At 45.2% G+C, this 5,095-nt stretch overlaps 1 non-coding gene across 1 annotated transcript; it reads left to right on the forward strand.

Annotated features, from left to right (window-relative positions):
* The first annotated feature begins 219 nt into the window (after window positions 1–219).
* LOC127753602 (small nucleolar RNA Z247) lies at window positions 220–358 on the forward strand. Its single transcript, XR_008012657.1, has one exon. It is a non-coding gene; the product is annotated as a small nucleolar RNA Z247 (small nucleolar RNA).
* Window positions 359–5,095: the final 4,737 nt, after the last annotated feature.

Genomic DNA, 5,095 nt, shown 5'->3' on the forward strand with positions numbered 1-5,095 from the left:
ACGAGGGAGATCCTGACACAGGTGGTGTCAATAGAAATTGCAGCCAAGCTCTGGAGGACTCTGGAGAACATGCTCTGCTCCCAGACTGAAAATTACCACAAGATGAATTCTTTTAGTGATGAGATGGCGATGACCACAACCAGGAAAGGTAATCTGAAAATTACAGATTATATTAACAAGATGAAGTCTTTTAGTGATGAGATGGCAGCGGCTGGAAAGCCATTGGACGACGAGGAGATTGTCGCATACATCTTGGCAGGCCTTGATGAAGAATACGACCCGGTGGTCTCGGTGATCACTGGGCGCACTGAAGCAGTGACGATCGCCGACGCATACACTCAACTCCTCAGCTTTGAGGAGCGCCTGAGTCGTCGGGCGGCCCAACACTCCGTGAACGCGGCTTCGCGGGGACGAGGAGGCAACCAACAAGGGCGCAGCGGCGGCGGTCGCGGTCGCGGTGGCGGAAACCGTGGCTGTGGCGGCAGACCACCTAGCAATGCTAGCGGGTGAGGCAATCGTCCAACTTGCCAGCTTTGCGGCAAAGTTGGTCACATGGTGGCCGACTGCTGGTACCGTTACAACGAGGACTTTGCTCCGGAGAAGAGTGCAGCTGCAGCAATCCATGGCTACAACACTGATACCAACTGGTATGTAGATACGGTGACGACAGACCACATCACCGGCGAGCTAGACAAGCTCTCCGTGCGTGAGAGGTACAATGGTGGCGAACAAATCTATACAGCAAGTGGCTCAGGTATGCATATTAGTCACATTGGTCACACCCAGATTCCTACTTCCATTCGGGCACTTAATCTTAATGATGTCCTTTATGTTCCTCAAGCCAAAAAGAACTTAGTTTCTATTCATCGTCTTACATCTGACAATAGAGCATTTGTTGAACTTCATGATAAATTCTTTTTGGTTAAGGACAAAACAACGAGGAGACCTCTTCTTCAAGGAAAGTGTAGGAATGGCCTTTATCCCTTTCCTCCCGAATCCGTGGATACAAGGAAGCAAGCATATGGCGCCATCAAACCCTCAACGTCAAAGTGGCATAGTCGTCTAGGGCATCCGTCCTCTTTTGTTCTTCAACAAGTCATTAAGAAGCATAATATTTTGTGTTCTAGTGAGTCCAATAAAGAAACTGTGTGTGATGCTTGTCAACAAGCCAAAAGTCACCAATTACCCTATCCTAAGTCTAGCAGTATTTCCTCTGTTCCTTTAGAACTTGTGTACTTAGATGTCTGGGGTCCTGCCACTGATTCAGTTGGCAGAAAGAACTATTATGTGAGTTTTATTGATGATTTTAGCAATTTTACTTGGATATATTTCCTTAAGTACAAGTCTGAGGTACTCCAAAAATTTCAAGAATTTCAGAGTCTTGTTGGGAGGCTTTTGGATCGAAAAATAATTGCTATGCAAACAGATTGGGGTGGTGAATATGAAAAACTAAATTCTTTTTTTACTAAAATAGGAATCTCTCACAGGGTCTCTTGCCCTCACGCACATCAACAAAATGGTGCTGCAGAGCGCAAAGATAGACACATTGTTGAAGTAGGTTTAGCCTTGCTTGCTCATGCGTCTATGCCACTAAAGTTTAGGGATGAGGCCTTTTGCACTGTGACCTATCTTATTAATCATACTCCGGCCAAGACGATTAATTTTGATACGCCCCTAGAGCGTCTCTTTCATCAAAAACCAGAATATGCTTCCCTTCGCACATTTGGGTGTGCATGTTGGCCTAATTTGAGACCCTACAATTCAAAGAAACTTGCCTTCTGATCCACGCAATGCATGTTTCTTGGCTATAGCCCTCTCCACAAAGGATTTAAATGTTTACATGTATCCACCGGTCGCATCTACATTTCTCGGGATGTTATTTTTGATGAGAATGTGTTCCCCTTTGCAAAGCTTCATCCTAATGCTGGTGCACTTCTTCGCAAAAAAATTGATCTTACTCCCAGTCTTTTTCTTCCTTTTTCTGGGGGTGACCATGTGCCTAATAATGCTAATCAAAATATTGTGCCTGAAAATATGTGTAATGCAGAAAATTCTGCGAGTTTTGCTGATGATTCGGTGCAGATTTCACATGAAATATCAGCAGCAACAGATGCCGCGGAGCACTAGACCGATTCGGCTGCTACTAACTCCGTTGCAGGCGCTGAATCGACGTCAGAATCATCGTCTGCCGCGACCGATGATCCAGCAGCTGACGTGTGGAGTGCAGGGGGAAATTCTCTCGCCTCGCCGTTCTCTACACCAGCGTTGCCCAATCCTCCGTCGCCACCTCCCTCACCGCATGCCGCGTCGACCACTGTGAGCTCGCCATCTGGTACGCGCACTGATGAGGAAGAGCTGGTTTCAGGATCCTCTGTGGCGAAGGATACAGTGGCAAACAACCCTCGACCACACACTAGGCTACAAAGTGGTGTGCGCAAGCCCAAAGTTTATACTGATGGCTGTGTCAGGTATGGCTGCTTTACATCTACTGGAGAACCTGAAAGTCTAGAAGAGGCTTTAAAACATAAGGATTGGAAGGTAGCCATGGATAGTGAGTTTGATGCTCTTAAACAAAATAAAACCTGGCATCTAGTTCCACCTGAGGATGGTAGTAATCTCATTGATTGCAAGTGGGTGTACAAGGTTAAAAGAAAAGCAGATGGCACAATAGATAGATATAAAGCAAGGCTAGTTGCTAAGGGTTTTAAACAATGTTATGGCATAGATTATGAAGACACTTTCAGTCCTGTGGTAAAGGCAACCACTATTAGAACAGTTTTATCAATAGCAGTGTCTACAGGATGGAGTTTGTGCCAACTAGATGTGAAGAATGTGTTTTTACATGGCATTCTTGAGGAGGATGTTTATATGAGACAACCACCTGGGTATGAAGAGAAATCTAAGCCACACTATGTTTGCAAACTTGACAAGGCCCTATATGGTTTGAAACAAGCCCCTAGAGCCTGGTATTCTAGACTAAGCATGAAGCTGCAACAATTAGGATTCAGTCCTTCAAAGGCTGATACCTCATTATTTTTCAATAGAAAAGGTAGTGTGACTATCTTTGTCTTGGTATATGTTGATGATATAACTGTTGCAAGTTCGTCACAAGATGCTGTTAGCTCTTTGCTTCATAATCTTAAGATGGATTTTGCCTTGAAAGATCTGGGTGATCTTAATTACTTCCTTGGGATAGAAGTAAAGAAGATAAGTGATGGTTTAGTTCTGTCTCAAGACAAATATACACATGATATATTGAAAAGAATGGGTATGTCGACCTGTAAGCCTGCGCCAACCCCTTTGTCAACATCAGAAAAATTATCTGTACAGGAAGGGAGTCTTTTAGGTCCTGGAGATGCAACTAATTACAGGAGTATTGTTGGAGCTCTCCAGTATCTGACATTGACTCGACCTGATATTGCCTTTTCAGTTAATAAGGTATGCCAGTTCTTGCACTCTCCTACTTTGACACATTGGTCTGCTGTTAAAAGAATTATCAGATATTTGAGAGGTACTGTTGGTATGGGACTCAAGATACAGAAATCTCAGTCTATGCTTGTAAGTGCATTCTCAGATGCAGATTGGGCAGGATGTGTTGATGATAGAAGATCTACTAGTGGGTTTGCTGTATTTCTAGGAAGTAATCTTATATCCTGGAGTGCACGCAAACAAGCTACTGTATCTGGATCTAGTACAGAAGCAGAATACAAGGCTTTGGCCAATGCAACAGCAGAAGTAATCTGGGTGCAAACTTTGTTAAAGGAACTTGGTATACAATGTCCGTCCATGGCAAGATTGTGGCGTGATAATTTGGGTGCAACTTATTTGTCTGCTAACCCAATATTTCATGCAAGGACAAAGCACATTGAAGTTTATTTCCATTTTGTGAGAGAACGGGTTGCGCAGAAGCTTCTTGAGGTTAGATTTGTTTCTACTAATGACCAAGTAGTTGATGGCTTCACCAAACCGCTCAGTGTTCAGAAACTTCGCGAATTTCAGCACAATCTTAACTTGTCAAAGTTATGATTGAGGGGGGCTGTTAGAGTAGAGATAAGTTTCAGGATTAGATTGGTTATCTTCTTATCTTTTGTGTTGCTTATCATATGTAACAAACTCCCTGTAACTCTCGCCGTGTTTTGCCGGCTCAATCAATATATTCGTGTGGCCTCCCACGGGAGGTGATCCTAATCAATCTAGTTCTTCCACATAGCCCATGGTTAGCAATACCAACTTAGCATAAATCTCGTAGCAGTCAACTACAAAGATGAAAACAGCAAGATAAATTTAATGACTCACATGAGTTGGTCGGTGGTTTCTTGATGGAGAGCAGGTGTCGACCGTGGCCATGGAGATTGAGGGTGCATCGGCGGTAGATGAGAAGATGGTGCGTACCGTTGGAGAAGGTGGCGTTGATCTGTCATTCTGCAACAATGGCAACTCAGGCAGTCCTGATGATGAGAGAATCGCGGAGGAGAAGAGGATCGAGATGGAGTTACCGGTGCACGGGAGCGAATCATTAGGGGATGCCAATGCGTGTTCTTAGGTTGCAAGAGGAGATCGCCGACCGGAGTTTGGGCGTGAATCGAGGGAGTCGCGCGGTGTCCGGCGAGGAGGTGCCAATCACGGAGATGGCATGATTCGCTTGGGCCTCGGGGAGTGCCGACAGTTGCAGACCAGTGAGGCCTTTTGTGGCAGTGACCCCGGTGAGGCACAAAGTGCCAGCAGGCTGGCGCCACCACCGGTGGCTCATGACCCATGGCAAGGAGGTAGGAGGCGCAGCTTCATTCGTAGTGTGCCGGCAGCTTCGGATCCGTAGGTGCGAGGCCGGAGGTGCAACGGCATACATAGCGCAATGAGGAGTTGGGGCTCGATGGGTTGGGATGGGTAATCGATCGGTGATTTCATGTTAGCACTGTAAGACAGAAGACACCCTCATCCTTTTTGAGCCGTTAGATAAATAGATGGGATTGCTGAGGAATGGGATGATGATTTTTTGTGTATATTTCCCTGGGTGCACCTAGCAAAAGTACAACTGCTGCTTTTTATATTAGAATAAAGTGCTCGTGCGTTGCAAAGGAAAAAACTAATGTTATGA

Source organism: Oryza glaberrima, chromosome 10, assembly GCF_000147395.1.
Source record: "Oryza glaberrima chromosome 10, OglaRS2, whole genome shotgun sequence".
Classification (NCBI taxonomy): domain Eukaryota; kingdom Viridiplantae; phylum Streptophyta; class Magnoliopsida; order Poales; family Poaceae; genus Oryza; species Oryza glaberrima.